Source organism: Staurois parvus, unplaced genomic scaffold (assembly GCF_062004578.1).
Source record: "Staurois parvus isolate SC_StPar_1 unplaced genomic scaffold, SC_StPar_1.0 ptg000124l, whole genome shotgun sequence".
NCBI classification, from domain to species: domain Eukaryota; kingdom Metazoa; phylum Chordata; class Amphibia; order Anura; family Ranidae; genus Staurois; species Staurois parvus.
This window is the reverse complement of record NW_028317920.1, coordinates 699,879-721,485: the sequence shown is the minus strand read 5'-3', so window position 1 is coordinate 721,485 and position 21,607 is coordinate 699,879. Positions and strand designations below refer to the sequence as shown.

Genomic DNA, 21,607 nt, shown 5'->3' with positions numbered 1-21,607 from the left:
GAGGGGTGGCGGTGGACGTGGTATACTTGGATTTTGCAAAAGCGTTTGACACAGTTCCCCACACATGGCTAATATGTAGGGTAAACTCTACAGGCTTGGAAAAATCTGTATGTAAATGGATATAAAACTGGCTGAAAGAACGTATTCAGAGAGGAGTGGTTAATGATTCATACTCTGAGTGGTTTAGGGTTAACAGTGGGGTACCCCAAGGTTCAGTGTTGGGACCCTTACTTTTTAATATATTTATAAACGATATAGGGTCTGGGATTATAAATACCATTTCAGTCTTTGCAGATGACACCAAGCTGTGCCGTGGAATAACGCCCTTACACGTCTCCAACCTACAAGCCGACCTCAATGCAATGTTTAATTGGGCAACAATGTGGGAAATGAGGTTTAAGGTTTAATGTTGATAAATGTAAGGTTCTGCACTTGGGGGCTAAGAATATGCATGCATCATACATACTAAGGGGGGAACAATTGGGGGGAATCAATGGTGGAGAAGGATCTGGGAGTTCTAGTAGATCACAAGCTTAATAATGGCATGCAATGCCAAGCTGCAGTTTCTAAAGCAAGCAAAATCCAGGAGGTAGATATATCATTTTTCCCGGTACAAATCATTAGTAATACCTCATCTGGAATATGCAGTTTCATTTTGGGCACCAATTCACAAAAAGAACATTGGGAACTGGAGAAAGTACAGAGAAGGGCAACCAAACTGATATGATGCATGGAGGAGATCAGCTATAAGTAAAGATTAGAGGAACTGAATGTATTCTCTATTGAGAAGAGATTAAGGGGGGATATGATCTCCATGTATAAATACATCAGTGGTTCATATAGTGAACTCGGTGTAGAGATATTCAATCTGAGGTCATCACAGAGGACAAGGGGGCACTCTTTACATCTGGAGGAAAAAAGAAATGTAATCTGCAAACCAAACTTGGAAAGGTTTCTTCACAGTAAGAGCTTTGAAAATGTGGAATAGACTCCCTCAAGAGGTGGTTCTGGCCAACTCAGTGGATTGCTTAAAAAAGGCCTGGATTCTTTCTTGGATACACAGAATATAACTGGATACTATTTATGGGTAAAGTTGATCCAGGGAATATCCGGTTGCCTATCAGGAAGGAATTGGATCATGCTTTGCTGTTTTTTTTGCCTTCCTCTGGATCAACTGTGGGTGTAGGATTATAACTTTTTTTTTTTAATGGTTCAACTAGATGGACTTTTGTCTTTTTTTTCAGCCAGACTATGTAACTATGTATGATGTGCTTTATAATATCGCTCTACCTCTATGAAAAGATTACTGTACTTTGTCAGAATTTTTTGTATACATCTTTTGTATTGTGATATATTCTGTTTTATATCACCAAGTAAAAGTATGTAAAATAAAAACTTGTATTTTAAAGAATTTCCAAACAAAAATTAGTCTTGAATCATAACATGCAAGGGTAGAGGACTTTTAAGAGATAAACACATGCATGTCTTTAACTGAGTTTAAAGACTATATAAACACAACATTTCATATTCCTGATATGTGCCTGCTATACCATGTACTTGTTTAAAAAAGTATCCTGTTCTCTTTATATGGCTTCCTTTGCGTGAAATCCCTGGTGTTCCTGGCAGTCCCTCTGCTTTCCTATTAAAAACTGACCACTTTAGGGAGAAGAGCACAGTGTGGTCAGTTCTCTTGCTGTGCTGGGAGCTAATCCAATGATCAGGCTTGTACTGACACACCCTGTCCTGCACAGCCATTCACTGGGAAGACCAGAGCGCTGCTGTTATCCTCCTGCAGCTCTCTAAGATCCTTATGCAGACTAGAGGGAATATGAACACATAATAAAAAAAAGGGGGGAGGGGAGGTATTTATACCGTTTTCCTATATATACACAAATGCTTTGCCTTTCATTTCTATTTTAAACTGAAGGGGCTGTTTTACAAGATGAGGGTTTACATATACTTTAAAATCATCCTGTAACTCTTTTCTTCTATCCATCATTGCCTGCCTACCAGATGATGTTTCAAATCAGGCAAACACCTAGAGGGCTAGTACTGGCTTTTGAAATACAAAAGAAGAGGAAGATCAAATGCAAGACTCTTATAATGTACTGCTTAAAACAAAAACAAAAATCTTTAGGCTCAATGCACACTAGCGTTTTTTTTTTAAGTTCCTAAAAGCTGTTATCAGCATTCTTTTCGCTGCATTCTTTAGCTGCTAGAAGTTAATAGTATTATCCTATGTGTCCATGCACACTATTTAGGCTAGCAGCATTTTTCAAGCTTCAGCATTTAGGAGCAGAAAAAAAAAATATGTTTTTGTAGAGTTTTTGGGAGCATTTTACCAGCAAAAAAAACACTGAACACTCCAAAAGGCTACTAAAACGCTCCTAATAGCTTTTTTGGAGCTTTTTCATGTACTGTAAAATGCTAATAAAACCGCTAGCGCTTCTAAATGCTACTAAAAAGGCTATTACCAGCGTTTTTAATACAGTGTTTTTTACAGTGTTTTTTGAGATTTAAAAAAATGCTAGTGTGCATGGAGCTCTACAGGTTTAGGCGTCTTTTCACATGGATGTTCCAATCAGGTCTTCCTGACCGTTTTGCAGCTGGACCCGATCGGAATCTCCTCTATGGAGCGACGGGTGTAAATGGACATGTGCCCGTTTACACCCGCCGACATCCGATCTGATCTGACCTGCAAAAAATGGACGGATGGCCATCCAATTCCCCTTCCGTCCATCAGATCGGGTTGGATGGAAACGTGCAGGTGGTTAGTTTTCATCCGACCACCCATTGAGAGTGAGCTGCTCAGTGTCCGCTATGCAGCAGACCCACCCCATGTGAGAGGACCCTTAGTTCCATTACTTACCTGTTGCCTTATAGCTGAGGTTTGTCTAAAGAACATTTTTCTATACAGCTTTAGTTATATTACTATACCGGTAACAAAATATACCCCAACATGTGTTGTTGGATTCTGTAGAAATCACTGCAGGGCTACCCTGTCCTCTTCTTTTCTGATGAATATTTGGCAATTAACAGCTTAGGGTCTGTGGGCTCAGCTGCACTAAAGATGATTTGGCTGGGACATGCACCCTCCTGCCTTCTGCTCCATTTGGAAAATCTGTGAATTGGTGGGGGAGGGGGATGCTGTTAGTGATCAGATTACACCTCCCCTCCGATGGAGAAGGTGGGGGGTGTTTGTCCCCATCAAATTACCATTAGCTACATGTGGAGACCTGAAGCTGGTAACCCACACACAGCACCAGAAATTCAGCAGCAGGAAGAAGACAGGGCATCCCCAAAGTGAAGATTTCTATAGAATCCAGCAGCCTGCACACGATGGGACATACTTCATTACAGGTATGTAATATAATTAAAGCTTTGAACAAAAAAATTTGTTTGAACCAAACCTCAGCTTTAGGGCATCGGGAGGGTGATAATAAGCAGCATTCAGGATTCAGTCAGGTGTCAGAATGTGGTCACACACCAACAGAAATAACTGCAAGTTCAGAAAATGAAGCCTTGCTCTTGAAGTTAAAATGGCTTTATAGTTTGCTTAAAAAGTCAGCTACCTTAACCAACAACATTGGTCACATTTCATTATACATTGCTACACACTGAACGTTTGCATTAATTTCACTGCGACTTGCTTAAACATCTATTGTGACAAGAAAATGGCTTGCCAGCAAGACATTTAAATATGCATTTCAGTCTATCTTCAGGAGGTTACCAGGGATAAATAAATGAACACAAACTGTCCTCTGGGTAAATATTTCTTGTTAAGCGGCAACAGGTAAATCTAATTTACATATAATGATAAATGCTAGCTGAATAAAAGAACCTGTAAGAAAAATTTACACGTGCCTCTAGTTTCAAATGGACGGCTGCTGCATTCTGCAATCCATTTGTTCTGCTCACTGTAAAGTCTCAGTGTCACTGAGGAACACAAAATCCCTTTAAAATTAGGACACCAGGGTTGATTCACAAAGTGAAACTCCAGGCAGGTTAAACAAAACACTTGAATAATGCAGCAATATGCTCACTATCATACATCATTTTTTTTTTTTTTGTAAATGCAAGCAATGTAAATACCTGAATTTGACTTGGTATCAGCCACTTGCACTCCACTAGTATAGCAGAGCTCAAACTGGAAGAGGAAGAAGAAGCACAAGGAGCAGGTCAGTGGCACTGCTCATATGCTTACAGGAAACATGCTGATATAGGGCAGAAAGAAAAGTGACAGGGAGATGATCTCATTAGTCTGTTGCTACTCCTTTCACTGTCCAATCACAGGCTGGGGGATGAAAGAAGCATGGTGTGGAAATTTTAGGACACAACATCATCAGGACAGAGCACCTAGATGTGGGACAGATGGCATGTATGCCATAAAATGAGGCCAAACACAGGACAAGTTAGTGGATGTTGCAGAGGAGGCAATGTCGAGTACAATAAAGTCCCGGCCCTCACCCTGCAGTGCCCTGTGCTGCCAGCGCTGAAACACAGCCACACCCCTCGGCACAATCATTCTGAAACAGCTCTGTATTGCATAAAGGGGGAGAGGTCTGATCAGGTCGGTTACATTACTGAGAGCAGTGGGTCTTACTCCAGTACCTATTGAACTTTACAGTCATAATTAGATGCTTTTTAAAGTGGCTGTAACAGGAAAGGAGAACTACTACTATGAAAATAGAGATTTTTTTTAGTACAAAATCTATTTGATTGAGTATCTATTCTTGTGACTCAATTGGGCTAAAAGATATGGGATTCCCTAAAAGCTAATAATGCAGGTCCCGCACTGAGAAAATAACTCAATTTATGTTGTTATAGGCCGTTTTCAGTGTCACATTAAAAGATTACCTAAAACTGAGCTATGTGTTTAATTCTGTGGAAGCATCGGTCTTTACAAGTTTTCTAAAGACGAGAAGATTATTATTAAACTGGAGTTCTCAAGTTAACACTAAGAGGGCCCTTAAAATGGAAATTCTCCATCGTCTGCATGTGGTGAAGTGAGCACTTTCAGTAAGTTGTCTCTCAGTGACAGAATTGAACTCATCATACAGATATAATTGAAACCTCCAGGTCTATGAAAATAGATCGGTATTGAAGTTTCCTGCTTTAATTCGAGGGTACTTAAGTGAACATGTAGATGAGATGAGACATCTTCAGCAGCTGTGATTCTGCCTGAATTCTCCTTGCCACCTGCAATCCCAAAACTGATCACAAGTAGTTTGGTAGAAGAAGGTAGAACCTTAAAGGACAACTATAAAAAATATTAAGATGGCATTTTATCAACACAACACTTAATAGGTCTCATTCAAGCACTGTCACAGTCTTTAATGGCCATTATCCAGACATTTGTAACACACTAAACTGCACCAACTGTGTAGAAAAGAATTTTGACATCAAATGGGTTAAAAGCAAAACTATAGCCCCCTAATAAAAATATGGTCTGTAGTACTTAATTGTAAGTGTATGTGTGCTCACAGTTTTCTCTTAGTCCCCCTGCAAAGTCCTGATCCTGTCAGTACACCTAATGCAGCTTCCTGCGACGGGGTGGCAAAAATGGTGCAGTGCTCCTGAATTCAGAGTTGCTTTTCCTGCTTACACAACTGTGGGATGAAAAATGTTGCAGGGGCATGGCTATCGGCATCGTCACTGCTGGTTTACAACCCTTGATCTTGTCAATCAGCACCTGACCACATCTAGTCCTGCCCACTGCTTTCTGGATTGACAGCACAGCCTCTGTTGTTGAAAGGTCAAGCATGAAGGAGGATTTGGTTCAGTCAGGGAAATAATAAAGTTTTTTCACTTTATGAGGCATGTGCATCACATAGTAACTGGATTTGGTACTAGTTTAGGCCGCCATACAGCAGCCGTTTGGTTTTACATTAAACTAAGCAAGCTGCGGAGGAGTGAGTGTTACTATGTTTACTTCCCTTCCACACCCTGACTGAGTAATTGAAGCAGTTCCATTACCGGAGTCAGAAAAAGTCATGGAGGTGCAGAGAGGGCTGCTGGATCTGGGGCATTATTGGGAATAGATAAAACCGATGGGCAGGTGTGCGGCTGCAAAATACTGACAAGACAATAGGCAGATTGAGCAGAAGATGGTGGAACAAGCTGGACCAACAAAAACAGAACTGTGACAGTTACTCCTTTGAATGCAGGGAAAGCAGAGCTCCTAAATACAAAATTGGATCACTCCATCAGTGAACGTAATCAAGCATCCTTGTTTTCATCATCTCAGTGCTACTTATCAAACTTCAGCCTTTTTGTAACACTTGCTGCTTATTGGACCTGCATATTGATGGTGACAACAGTGGGCCAAACTTGCACAATCTGTATGTGCACAGTCACTTGTCTCCTAAAGGGCATGTATGACAATGTGACAACACAGGAGCACAACTGGGAAGCACAGGGACACACTAGAGGTCTTCAGCTGCCATTGTGCTGTGCTACGCTGGGCTTCTGGTGTGTCCTTTTTCTTTTAAGGAGAAATGGGTTACCTTCAGACATACCTGCCCTCTATATATCCATTGCTATATGCTGTAAGATGAAGGCTCTCATAGATTAGAGTTAGGTAACACACTACACAGAGAGGCTTTGATGAGACAGTGTGACTTCCACATACATGTTTGCAAACTAAATGCAAATTGTTAAAACAGTTTACATTTTGTTTTCTATTTTGCTGGCTAGCTGGTAAGTGTGCTGGGGATTTTTTGTATTACATATGTACAGTTGTAATTCCATAATAGGAAAAGCCTGAACAGGAACCTTCACAACAGGGTCACCAAGTATTCTATTAATGAAAGATGCAGATTTCATAGTTTGTAAGGTTGAATAAAGACACCAATCCATCTATTTCAACCTATGTGAGGGTGTGTGCATTCATGCTTCTACCACTTCCCATATCCCGTTATATTGTGTTCAATAAGATGACCATCTAAAAGCTTTTTGAAATAATTCCATTTAAAGGAAATAAGGAAATAAAGCCATTTAAGCTTAAACCACTTCTTGTCCAACCTCATTGAGTGGCCACGTGTCTTCTTGAGTGACACGAGACTGAATCGTTTCCTCCCAATGCTGGAATCACCATTAAGATATATTGTATTTAAGGGTTGAAAACAGGGATTGGGTTTAGATGTACCTTAAAAAAAGACCCATTAAAGTATTCTGTAGTTCTGAGTCTTCTATTAACAGCCATTAACTTAAGGCATTCTACATAAATGACAAAAGGCTAACAAGTGACATTTAGCAATAGCTCTTGCCTAACTGGCACACCAGTGTTTCCACTAACACATCAGGGGCATTTCTGACATGCATAAAAATGGGAACATGGGAGAGCAAAGACATTCACTGGCACACGTAGTCCTATATAACGGTGTTCATAAATGCTATAATGTAAAGAAGCTTACCGGCTGTAACTGAGGCATCACACCAAATGGCTCATTGTGCTAAACAATGCTGACATCGTACAGAACTTCTGACCATCACTCACTCCTCTAAGATCATCAAGGTGTATCAACTGGAGCCCAGGATGCTGAAAACGAAAAATGTCAACAGGTAAACCCAGCAATTAAATACAATGAAAAGAAGGAGGGACTACTGTGTAAAATAAATCAGACTGATGTAAATATGTTTTTCCAGAAAATGTTTATAGGTATGGTTTGAAATCATGTACGCAGAGGCACCTTTATTTCCTCATACGCTGGCTCTGTTTTCTGCTTTGTAGTGCAATAGAATGATTGTGCTCTACCGCTTCTTTTTCACATTTCACAGACTCACACATCTGAGTCAGATACCTTTTGAAAACAATGCATTCCATGTGCGGCTGATATGATGACAGTTGGTAATCTGCTGCTGCCAGTGTAACACATATGTGCGGCGCCAAAAAGGGTGGGCTTTAAAGCCTACATGATGCACATATGCCTAACTGGGAAGCCAATGTTCCAATGTTTCTGTGCTGAGAGTACGCTCACAGCACAGAAACCAAGCTGCCCAATGACCAGTAACTGGTAACCGGCTCCTGATCATGTGACCACTGTAACAGCCAATTACAGTGATTAAAGGACACCGATTCTTCCCACCCCCAATTCCAGGTGTACAGACCCTATTAAAGGGATGCCAGAGCTGGGAGGGAAGGGGTTAAACAGGTAATAGGGTAATCTACATAACTATAAAAATTATCTGTAGTCTTTTTTTCCTTTGGATAGAGTGGGTAGAGTGCCGTTTGTGTCCCCCCTAGAGAGATTCACCCTTATTAGTCCTGGTGACCATTGTTACCAGGAAGTAAAGTAATAGAGAATCCCAAATTTTGAATTGTCACTGGAACATGTATAGAGGGAAGATATTCCAACGAGGATACCTTTTCTGGAGATTTACTCCAACTGAAAGATTTCCTCTTACTTCCTCTTGTATCTATATCAAAGGAAGTGCAGATAAATCTATTGAAAGAAGTACAAAATGGCAAAGAATCAGACAAAGGCTTAAAGCATTCCCTATTCAATCCAAAATGATGAAAAATGCTTTCAATATGCTGGTACACAATCTCAAAAAATGGGAGAATGAGCATTATGACTTCTACTGTTGGAAAAGAAAAACTGTGGGGGACAGCAGTGGAGGGAACATGAGATTTGTTTATAAAACCTTTCAGGATGACAATTTAAAAAAGTTGGAATTTAAGTCTTTTCCACTCTATCCAAACCTAAAACATATTTTTGGACTAGAGTTGGCTATTCTTGTCTCTGAACCAACTTCTCATCCAGCATGGCCTTGAATGTAACAGTGGCATCCTCACATACAGTATGTGACTATATCTGGAAGGTCTGGGACCATAATTATTTGAATTTGAAGGCCAAAATGCTAATAATAACATCAGCTTCACATTTCAAAAAGCTTCCATCTCCCCATAATTCACCACTAAGTGACTCCAAGCTCCCTCAGTAAACTGCTAATAAACTGAGCTACGTCTGCAAGTGCACGTCAACTCTATTTGTGCTACTCCAGCCCTCTGAGAAGACAGAAAGGATAAAAAAGTGCCTGGTGAGATCTGGAGGCCTTGCTATTAGCTGCTTCTAATCTGAGGAAACTACAGATGATGTATGGAGTCTCCCTGGCAATAATCACATCCCAGTGATAAGCAAGGAGCAGCTACAAAACATCAGATGTAAACAGCACAAAGACAAAATGGGAGCACTATTTCATCAGGCAGAACAATACAGGCCGCTGTGTTATGGCAAGCAATTAGGCCAACTGAAGCATCCCAGGCGACACAAGAACATATCAAATCAAGGTGCTGAAAAATAGGAAACAAATGTTGGGCAGACCTCCGAAGACTTTAATAGCTACTTAGATGCAAAGCTCAAACTCTTTGTGGCATAAATTGGACCAGTCAGCAAAACAGAATACGTAGTACAGCCTCCAAACAGTCTAATTTTGGGTGACAATTTTTTTTTAATCTATTAGGTTTTGAGGAGATAACAGGCCTAGACACACTGAATTATGCGGCATGGATGTTGAAGCTTACAGGAGTAGGGAAAAGAGTTGCAGGAATACCAAGCTGGCCACAAATAAATCAAAATAGTCTAATAGCTGCAATGATGCAAAACCTCTTGGGCATAAGTGTGGTAGACCAGGGTCAGTTCACACATATATCCTTGTAAAACCACATCCAGGGAAATACCAGGCTTTGCTGCCCTCTAATGACTGGGGAAGTCCAATAGCAACTGAAAAAGACCAAACAAAAGAAGGCAGCAGCTTTTGCATTTCGAGGGAGATCCCTCTTCATCAGAGACTGATGATAATGAAGAGGGATTACCCTCAAAATGAGTAAGCCACTTCTGGATCCCAGACGGCATCATCTTGGCATTAGATCACTTTGGCTCCTAGTATCCACTGTGCCCTGAGATGGTGGCTTGATATGTTTCACCGCTTCATCGTTTGTGAGTATGTTTTTACCTTTTCACAGAAATAAAACACCCCGGGGATAACACACTACATCCCCCGGACGAAGCTACGAATCCCTGTGGAGATACGCGTTGGGGAGGGGCAGTGACATCACCACGCATCCTTACACGGTGAGCACTGGTAGTGTATGCAAGCACACCCGAGAGGCTGGTCTTCACCGCTTTAAGCAGCTATTATACAAAGCGCAGATTGTTTTTATTCAATGTGAGTGCATATTGAGCACAAATTAAAGTGTTTATTTTTATCAACGATAAAGCACTATGCACTTTTCTCTATTTACATGATCCGTATGAGGAATGCTTAAAGGGCTGGATCAAGGAAAGATCTGAGGAGGGAGAGATCCATATGACCATTCAGGCTTACATAGTAGCTCTCTATCTGCAACCTTCACCTGCATCACCTCAGGCTGATTGGAAGGAGAGCACACAGATATTTCATCCTTGCTGAACTCTGCACCAAGTTTGTTTTGTGTTTTTGCACTATATTTATTGAATATTTGCCTTTTATTCATTTTCCATATTTTTCAATTTATTAATTGGATTATTTATTTAATCATCGAAGGACACAAACTTGAATAATTTAGCACAGACTTTTACTATTTATTTTTTTAAATTTTTTTTCTTTTATATCACCAATTTTGAAATATATTTTTCTAATTCATTTATTTATTATTATCAACACGTTTAGGTACTGATTGGCATTACAATCATGTATGGTTACACATAAGAGATCATGCAGCTATTAGAGATTTAATGCAAATACAGTTTTTATACTATATACAGGTAATAGATCTTGATAGAGCGCGGCATCTATATTTTCTTCATTTGTATGCACTGATAACTCACATTTATGAGGGTGAGCAAGGCAGCCTGCGATCTTATTGATAGAAGCTGTTTATTATACACCTTATTGGCTCACAAGTAAATTTTTAATATACACTAGGCTGGACTGCCTTCTTTAGTTTGGTCTTTTACAAATAAATCAATTTTGCATTTTTTTATGTGCAAGGAGAATTTTTTTAACAAATTGGAAAAGGAAAAGTTATACCACAACACGCTACATCCAACATTCCAATCCATCAGATAAATATCTTTTGTGATCATGTCTTAAGTTGATCTAAACTCAAAAGAGATGACAATATCAAAATGATTGCATTGAAAGATGTGTGGGCACCTTATTAAACCTAAAAACCCAAAACCGATATTAAACCCAAAAACAAAAATGTAATAAATTGCAGCTTACCAATCCCTAAATTTGGTGGCTGTATTAGCTTTTTTTTTTTTGTAGAATTTTTTCCTTCATTTTCACCTGGTAATCTGGCCAGCAACACACTTTCTTTCTTGGGGTGTCTCATCTCTTGATGGGAGAGCAATGGAGATACCTTTGGACAACAGTCTTGTCAATCTGGTCAGAGGGTAGTGTTAAAAGGCACTAGTAGATTTGGATGAACCTAATTAACAAAGTAAAGCTGAACTTCAGCTAACACTTTTTAAGCTGTTACGGCAGCAGCTTTTTGTTCCTTAGGATAAAGGTTTTGCATAAACGAATAAAAGCTGATTACTGCAAGCACCCCTGTCAGTGGTAAGTGGTTTGTCTCAACACTGTAACTGCCACCCTTGCTGGACAGATTGATCTGTTAAAAGAAGTTAAAAATAACAGACTTACTGGCCAGAACAACAGGAAAAATAAAGAACAAAATGCCTAAAAAAGGAAGATTAATCCAGCCACCACATCTAAGGATATACTACGGTTTTGTTTTTGGACCTAGAATAAAAATCATAAAGCAAAACTAAATAGATATGGGGGTGCCTTAGAAAACTGGGCGCAGCTGCTGCTAGACTCCATTTCTTTTACATAGGCTGCCATTTTGCGGCTTAGCGCTTTATTCACATAAAAAAAGCAGAGCTGCTAGCCATAAAAAATTGAGTATGACAACTTTACCATTTTATTCGAATTAAACATCAAATTGGTTGCCATGGTTTAAGCATTTTCTTCCTGTGCTTAGTTTTTATTCATATTATTACTAATGGCTCCTTCACTGGACTGGAATCAGGTGTAAGAAAACAGGTATAATTATAGGGTAGGTGAGATATCCCCACAGAGCTGCCAAGCAGTTTACAGTACATAATTTAAATGATACAGGAGAACACAGATATGAGGGAGATATTAGATCGAAAGAGGGAATTGAAAAGGGAGCATTGTAGAACAGAAAAAATTGCAGCCTGGCTAAAACAAGGTAAAAGACTTTAAATGATAACCCCTTGGGAATGGTTGTTAAAGTGAATCTGAGCTCAAAAATTAAAGATTTGCTATCTTATAGGGAACATCTAGAAATGTTAATGTTGCCCTGAAAAATCTACCCTTTGTCCTTAACCACTTGCCCTTCAGAGGATTTACCCCCCCCCCTTCCTGACCAGGCCATTTTTTGCGATACAGCATTGTGTTACTTTAACTGACAATTGCGTAGTCATGCAACACTGCATTCAAATGAAATGTATGTTCTTTTTTCCCCACAAATGGTGGTATTTGATCGCCTCTGCGGTTTTTATTTTTTTGTGCTATAAACAAAAAAAGACCAACAATCTTGAGAAAAAAAAATATATTTTTGACTTTTTGCTATTAAGCATGTCCAGTAAAAAAATGTAAAAAATAAAATTTCGTCATAAATTTAGGCCAAAATGTATTCTGCGACATGTCTTTGCTAAAACAAAATCCCAATACATGTAAATATATATACTACTAATGGCAGCAACCAGCGACTTATAGCGGGACTGCAGCGGGCATTCTGACACTGGGGGGGGAACTGACTAACTGTCACCGACATCCACAGTGACACTAATACAGTGATCAGTGCTAATAAAAAGCACTGACACTGTACTAATGACACTGGGCAGGAAGGGGTTAATATCTGGAGCGATCAAAAGGTTAACTGTGTGCTGTGTGTGGGTGCGTCCCCTACTTGGAAATGCAAAATCACGTATATATGCACACGATTTTGTGCAGTCCTGATGCCCTGTAGCAGTATTTCTGCTATAGGGTGGCGGACAAGCAGTTAATTCCTCCTTAAAAATAGCAGTGAACTTTCTAGTATGTGACTATGCCTAGGCATTCCTGTTCTGTAGCCCCTGCCTATATATTTGCAATGTGATTTCATGGTGCTTTTGACTCCTAGGGATTGATTTACTAAAAACTGGAGAGTGCAAAACCTGGTGCAGCTGTGCATGATAGAAAATCAGCTAACTTCAGCTTTTTTAACCTCTTCACGCCTAGCGTACGCAAATGTGCAGCCTCTCGGCGTCTGGGCCTTGATGCCGAGCGGCCGCACATTTGCGTGCAATTAAAAAAACATATGTGCTGAAAGCACGTGCTCCCAGCACACATGTCCTATACTCACAGAAAGGTCCCGATCTCCTCTTGTGATCAGGACCTTTCCCGATCTTGTGACCGCCGTGATAGCGGTCACATGACACTAAAACCCCACCCCGCCTGCCGGCTTCTGAAACCCTTAAAGGGCCGGGAGGTGCCGGCACCAAGGGGTTAAGTAAGCTTTGACAAAAAAACAAAAAACAAAACTGGAAGCTGATTGGTTTCTTTGCAGAGCTACACCAGATTTTGCACTTTCCAGTTTTAGTAAGTCAATAACACAGACAGCAATAAAAACCTGACAGTTCTTATCTCTCTCCACTCTGTCCAAAACTAAAAAAAGTTTGCCTTTAATATTTATTGCTGTTATAGTTTAAGGTCCTCTTTAATACAATCTTTGTATTTGGGTTGCAAAAGATCACCTATTATACCACTGGATGGATAAGGATATACAGTATATCAAAGACATATAGACATCACTAGCCTCCTTTATTGGCTGTGATCTCAAGCAAATGCTTTTTATAGCAGCACAGCAGTTAGCAGATATTTTGACTCCTTCCTAAATACAGATGTTCTAAATCATGCATAGTTTCAAGAAGCCAATGCATGATCACTCTGATTCAGATAATGCCACAGCATTTCAATAGAACTGAGGTCGAGTCTCTGACTTGGTCATTCTAAACACAGAATTCTTTCTTTCAGAGCCACTCTGCTGTTGATTTAAGTTTCATTCACACTTATGCATTTTAGTGGGATACATTGCTTCTAGCTTTTTTTTTTTCTCAGTAAGTGCATTTTTCGAAGGGATTAATGAGAACCCATCTAAAACACATAAAGAAGTGCCCAAAGTGTAGAAATGTAAATACTCCTGTGCTTCCAATCACTATCATGTTGGATGAGCTTGAATACACTGAACCCTCACAGGAACTGCTGATATCTTTAAAGGCCATTATACCCCTCCACTATGAATCACCAGTTGGGATTGGGTTTTGGTGCTGATATGAAATGGTTGTTTTCTCAAACATAATGCTGATAAAAAAAGTTAAAATTTCATCTCATCTGTCCACACAATACAGATCTGGCAGAGCAGAAAATCTAGGTGGATTTTAACCCCTTTGCGCCAGCACCTCCCGGCCTTGTAAGGGGCTTCTAACACTGGAATTTAGGATCGTGTTACCACTGTGATTGGCTGTCACAGCAGTCACATGATCGGAAAGGTCCTGATCGCAAGGAGAGATTGGGACCTTTCCGTAGGATGCCGACACATGTGCTGGGAGCACGCAGGGCGCACGCTCTCAGCACGTGTTTACAAATGGTAAGCAAATATTCTGCCACTCGGTGTCAAAACCCAGCAGCTGAGAGGCCACATATTTGCATGCACTTGGCATGAAGAGGTTACCTAACCCAAAATTGTCTGACTTTAGAACTTTAGAAATATACTGTATCTGTAACCCTGCCAGTTTTAGTCTAATACTTTTTGTCAAAGTAGCAAAAGTAGCTTAAGGTAATGGCTAACTTTAGTGAAAGCCATATTAAAGCAGGGCTTAAGTCAAACCTAAAATAGTTAACAGTCGGCAACTAAAAAAAAACTGTAGTTGCTGACTTTTAATAAACAGGCCATCCTCTCTCTCCAGCGCCGGAATCCTAAGTGTGTGAAACTGTCATATCCGGGTTCCCACTGCGCATGTGCTTATGAATGGTCCTGTAGTCTTCTGGGACCTGTCATGTGTCCCAGAAGACTACGGGGACGCAGGGTGGACAACTTCAGCTTCCGATTGCCTAGGCAGTCACAGAGGAAGTGGGAGTGGTTACCTGTCAAAATCAAGCATCCGCTCCCTCCCCCCCACTCCCCAAAAGGTGGAAATCCTTAAAGCGGAGTTCCACTCACTCTGTAAAAAAATAAAAGTCAGCAGCTGCTGACTTTTAAAAAACAGCCACTTACCTGTCCCACGATCCCGTGTTGCCCCCGCTGCAGCCCATTTCACCGGCTGTCTTGTATTCCAGGCGCCGGCATCTTCAGTGTGGGCACTCAGCTGTGACTGCTTGCGCAAGTAGCGCTGTGCTTCCTGAATGGCCCCATCGTCTTCTGGGATCTGTCACATGTCCCACAAGATTGCAGGGAGGGAGGGTAGGAGGACAACTGCTGTTTCCGCCTAGTACCCATTACCACCCCCCCCCCACTCCCCAAAGGTGCCAATCCTTAATAGGGAGCGGGGGGACCAATCTGTAAAGCGGAACTTCCCCTTTCGGGTGGAACTCCGCTTTAAATCGGGAGCGGGGGACAAAACCTTAAAGCATAACTTCCGCTTTTGGGTCGAGCTCCACGGGGGACAAAAACCTTAAAGCATAACTTCCGCTTTTGGGTCGAGCTCCACGGGGGACAAAAACCTTAAAGCATAACTTCCGCTTTTGGGTCGAGCTCCACTTTACATTTCTGAGGTAATATCACAGTTAGTACATGTAGCTGAGACTTTCTGAGACACTTTTTTTCTAAATATTTCTAATACCATCAACTTCAAAGCTTAAAATTGCAAAACGCTTTATTAACAAAACGAATAAAATAAATACATCATGGCTAAAGTGTTTTTGTGGTCCTTTGAAAGATGGTTTACAGTAAAATATACAGTGGGGATCGAAAGTTTGGGCACCCCAGCTAAAAATATGTATTAATGTGCATAAAGAAGCCAAGGAAAGATGGAAAAATCTCCAAAAGGCATCAAATTACAGATTAGACATTCTTATAATATGTCAACAAAAGTTAGATTTTATTTCCATCATTTACACTTTCAAAATAACAGAAAACAAAAAAATGGCGTCTGCAAAAGTTTGGGCACCCTGCAGAGTTAATATCTTGTACTGCCCCCTTTGGCAAGTATCACAGCTTGTAAACGCTTTTTGTAGCCAGCCAAGAGTCTTTCAATTCTTGTTTGAGGTATCTTTGCCCATTCTTCCTTACAAACGTTTTCCAGTTCTTTGAGATTTCTGGGCTGTCTTTCACGCACTGCTCTTTTAACCCCTTTGCGCCGGCCGCACACAGATGTGCGGCCTCCCGGCGTCTGGGCCTAGACACCGAGCGGCCGCACATTTGCGTCCATGTAACTAAATACATATGTGCTGAGAGCGCGCGCCCTGCGCGCTCCCAGCACACATGTGTGGTACTCACGGAAAGGTCCTGGTCCGCTCTTTCGAACGGGACCTTTCCCGATCATGTGACCACCGTGACGCGTCATCACGGCGGTCACATGATTCCTAAACCACGCCCCAACCGCCCCGCCTCCCGGCGTCTGAATCTCTTAAAGGGCCGGGAGGCATCGGCGGGAAGGGGTTAAGGTATATCCATAGATTTTCAATTATGTTGAGGTCAGGAGATTGTGAAGGTCATGGCAAAACCTTCAGTTTATGCCTCTTGATGTAATCCCCCGTGGATTTCGAGGTGTGTTTAGGATCATTATCCATTTGTAGAATCCATCCTCTCTTTAATTTCAGCTTTTTCACAGATGGCATCAAGTTACCATCCAAAATTTGCTGAAATTTTATTGAATCCATTGTTCCTTCTACTCGTGGGATGTTCCCTTTGCCACTGGCTGCAACACAACCCCAAAGCATGATTGATTCAACCCCATGCTTAACAGTTGGACAGAGGTTCTTTTCATTAAATTCTGTGCCCCTTCTTCTCCAAACGTACCTTTGCTCATTCCGGCCAAAAAGTTCAATTTTAACCTCATCGGTCCACAGAACTTGTTTCCAAAATGCATCAGGCTTGTCTATATGTTCATTTGCAAAGTTCAAACGATGATTTTTGTGGTGAGGACGTAGAAGAGGTTTTCTTCTGATGACTCTTCCATGAAGACCATATTTGTACAAGTATCTCTTTATAGTGGAATAGTGTACCACAACTCCAGTGTCTGCCAGATCTTTCTGGAGGGATCGTACAGTCAAACGTGGGTTTTGAATTGTTTTTCTCACAATCCTGCGAGCTGTTCTGTCTGATATTTTTCTTGGTCTTCCAGATCTTGCTTTAACTTCCACTGTTCCTGATGACTGCCATTTCTTAATTACATTCCGAACAGAGGATATTGACATCTGAAAACGCTTTGCTATCTTCTTATAGCCTTCTCCAGCTTTGTGAGCGTCAACTATTTTCAATTTCAGTTTTCTAGACAACTGCTTAGAAGAACCCATGGTGCTGATTGTTGGGGCAAAGTCAGATGAGTCTGGGCATTTAAAACCTTTGAGATTGACATCACCTGGTCTTCCCAGACGATGATTGAGAACAATCCATGACACTGGCAGGTCTCAGCTTTGCAAAGGGGGCAGTGCATGCTATAAATTCTGCAGGGTGCCCAAACTTTTGCAGACGCCATTTTTTTGTTTTCTGTTATTTTGAAAGTGTAAATGATGGAAATAAAATCTAACTTTTGTTGACATATTATAAGAATGTCTAATCTGTAATTTGATGCCTTTTGGAGATTTTTCCATCTTTCCTTGGCTTCTTTATGCACATTAATACAAATTTTTAGCTGGGGTGCCCAAACTTTCGATCCCCACTGTACCTCTTCTTTTCCACGTTACACGATTATGAATCATTTGCTTGAGAGCAACAAAATTCATATGGAGCAACCCAATGCATTTCAAACATTTGTCTTCTTCAGGGATACATGTGGTACATTATCAAGAACATAACATACATTTTACACACCAAGTGTTCCTTGACAGTCACAAATATACAAAACAAACGTTGCCATTTTTTTTTTCCATACATGATACAAGGATCAAACAAGACATTAACACAGAAGATTAAAATATATATGTTGCTGTCCTCACATAACCTCCACAAAAGCCCATCAACTCCATTACTCCTAGGAGACAGTCACAAGGGTTGCTATCAAAGCCAAACAGTTGAACTCTATGGTAATGGACCAAATAAGTACATCAGCAGGAGGGTTAGGGAGGACTTGAAAGGTGCTCAGTGGAGATAGAAGCAAACCAACCCCACCACCTTTACAACTACTGGGTCTGGGTGAGTGGGTCCAGATGAGGCCTCCATAGGAAAGTGCTGCGGGAGAAGCAGAATCTGCTGCTTGGAGCCAGGTTTCTGTAACTGCTAGTAGGTTAAGGGAGCGGGAGACAAAAAGGTCACGGACAGAGGTGAGCTTATTACAGGCAGAACGGGCATTCCATAGCGCACATGAAAAAGGGAGGGTGGTTTTTTCATGTACTAACATGTACATGTTAGTACATGAAAAAACATGTACTAATTAGTCACGTACTAACTGTGATATTGCTGTAAATTTGGGGATGTTGGCACATCTTAGCATTCAATAATCCTCTTAGATCCCATATAAAAATTTCTGAGGTACAATGCTTCTTCTCCTGTCTGATAACATTTATGGCTGAGATGGTTAATCAGCCAGAACAAGAGCCATCAATCCTGAATATCTGGCTATGATTTCTGCTGCAATTATCTAATATAGCCTTACTCCAGACAAACATTTTTTTTATTTTTAGTTTTGAACGGAGTAGGAAAAAATCAGTTTTGGTCAGTATGATACCAGGATGTGAGGTCACAGGACAGGATTACAGAAAATAATACAAACTTTACAGAGATTCAAATCCTTTCCTATTTTATAGTCCCTAAAAAAAAGGTTTCTGTGTCTGTTTTAAGAAATTTCTTATTGGTCACTATGACAGACAGTGAGGGGAAATTTCCAGACAGCAATAATAACCCAACAGAGGTTTGAACCCTTCTCTATTCTATTCAACACAAAAAAAAAAAAAAATGATTGGAAGGAATTTGCTTTGAAGACTCAGGAAGCAAAAACCTTACCAAGGTTAAAACAGTTAAACCTTGTTTAGCTTCAAAAGCAACATCTTGTCACTCCGGCTTTCTTCTGCATCTAGCAAATTATTATTATTATACACGATTTATATAGCGCCAACAGTTTGCTCAGCTCTTTCCAATATAACGGGAGACAATACAGCAACAATACAGTTCAATACAAGAGGGAAAGGAGGGCCCTGCTCCTTGGAGCTTACAATCTGCTCATATACATGATGGGAGTAAAACTGTTCCTGCTTTACTTCCAGGCCATTCACTTGCAGGTCTCACTGACCCTAGCACTGAGGTTCTGTTTCTGCCTCCCATTCCTCTTGGCCATTTACAGACTGAAGCCTGAGGTTTTAGATTGTCTTTATTTAGAATGACACCTTTCTTGAAGACCTGACCATGCTTGAAGATTATTGAAGTTATTCATACAAACATTTAGAAAGCTCTGAAGGTTCATACTCATATTTATTGTATTAATCATATTTTATTTTTTTTATTTGATTACGTTTATTGCCAAATCAGTTCAAAATATTATCATTGGCCCTCTGTTTGCAAACTAGTCATAGAATGCTTTTCCATTGGCCCGCACAATTATGCATCAACTATGGCAGTCTTAGTGTTCGACCCAGTGTCCTCATCACACCTCTTGGCCCTAGCCCCATTTCTGGTTACAGACCAATGCTTATACTCACCAGATTATTTATGGAGGACCGTAAAAACTGTTGCTCTTCATTTAATAAACAAACACCTACTCGCTTGTACGCCTCCGGAGGTGGATGCGTTCCAGACGTGTCCTACATGTGTTGATAATTTTCCATTAATTTAGGTTATAGGAGTTTTAACCTGCGAGCCACAAAAGGAGAACCAACCAGCCAACCCCCATCTTGCTGCGTTCCTGGACAATAAAGTGGTTAAAGTTTCAGAACCAGTATGCACACTTGATGAAACAACTAAGCTGTGTTCTCAGTGCACATTGCCACACGGCATCTCTGATCAACAGGCATTTGGGGAATTAGGATTACAAACACCTTGTTCTTATAAACAGGAGTTGTCTGATATCTAAGTTTTCAGCTCGCTCTTTTGGCTTGCAGTTCCCTCGGGCAAACTCTTTCTTTGCTAGAAGGTGCCTGCGGGAGAGGGTAAGGAGCACCTGAGAGATCCCCGAGGGAAAGCATCCACAGCAATCAGCATGTTTACTCTCTACAGTGCAGTAAACGGTTGTACAACCTACAGATGTTGGGCTAAAAATGAACACTGATTTAAAGATGCACTAACCTCCTGACGTTTACCCCAGTTTTGTACATGCAGGATTTTGAGAATTTATTTTAATATCATTTATGAATAAACACGGATTCAATTTAGTAAGCTTTTAAAGCTTAAGAGACCCTGTCACCAGCTTAAAAAATTGCAAGAAAAAGCACAGCAAAAGCAAGCATTTTAGACACTTGCAGTGTTTTTATTCCATTATTTATTTTTTATTAATCTTCAATGTGCCTCTGAACTTGCTAGAAAATGTGACTACTCCAGGAAGAGTCAATTCCCTAGCATAGCCCTCCTTGCATATCATAAACTTCCTGATTTTTTTAGGTGTGCGGTTAGAAGCACCTAGTAAAAAAAATCCTATTCACTTGCATTTCATTGAAAATCTTTATATGCTAGAAACAACAGATACAACCAGTATGTTTGGGGGACCAAACTCTCTAGAAGCGTATAAGAACAACCATCTGGATCTCCAAAGACTAAAGGATAAGAGTTCACTTTTGGGAAAATGTTACATGTTCCACCCCCATGTAACATGTTCCCAATGCTGCAGCTGCTGCCCAATTTCCCCCCCCCCGTGACAGAAGTACGAGGAGAAGTTCCCCATACAATCTTTCACAGCGTGGCTTTGCGGGCCATCGCTCACACAGCCATCTCATTCATTCACAGTGTTCTGTGAATGAACTACAAGTCCCAACAGCCTTGGTGGCTGTCAGCTTGTGGTTCTCAATGAACTAACTACTGGTAGTTCATTGAATCTTCCTGTCAGTATATCTGCTTGCCTGTACATCCCATATGGGCAAGCAGATATACTGACAGGTCTACAGGGCACCTGCATAGCACCAGCGATTTGCTGATTGCCAGTGCACTGCTCTACAGGTTCTTGCAACCAAAAATAATAAATGCACATTTTGTTTACCTGCAAAAAAATATGTATTTATTATTTTTGGTCAAAAGATGAACTTATTTTTTAAGCAGTCTTCACAATCACCTTCGAGTTTTAGCTGTCCCCATCCATATCAGGATGTTCCTGCCTCTCCTGATTCTCCACAATAGAAACTACTTTCAAAACCCATTAGAAAGAATAGACACTACAGCAAAGTTTTTGCCACAGTGGTCCTTGAGAGATATAGGAAAACATTACATACCCTCCAGCATCTACCAACAACTGAAAAACATTTCTAGGTGGAC

The 21,607-nt window shown here is 40.6% G+C and overlaps 1 protein-coding gene across 10 annotated transcripts in view; it reads right to left on the bottom strand.

Annotated features, from left to right (window-relative positions):
* Window positions 1-21,607, bottom strand: part of FOXP1 (forkhead box P1) — a 1,001,617-nt gene that overhangs the window by 869,247 nt on the left and 110,763 nt on the right. For all 10 annotated transcript variants that reach the window (XM_089672250.1, XM_089672252.1, XM_089672255.1 and 7 more), the window contains exon 3: window positions 7,416-7,540. The gene's annotated coding sequence lies outside the window, so the exon portion shown is untranslated. The remainder of the gene's footprint in view (window positions 1-7,415; window positions 7,541-21,607) is intronic.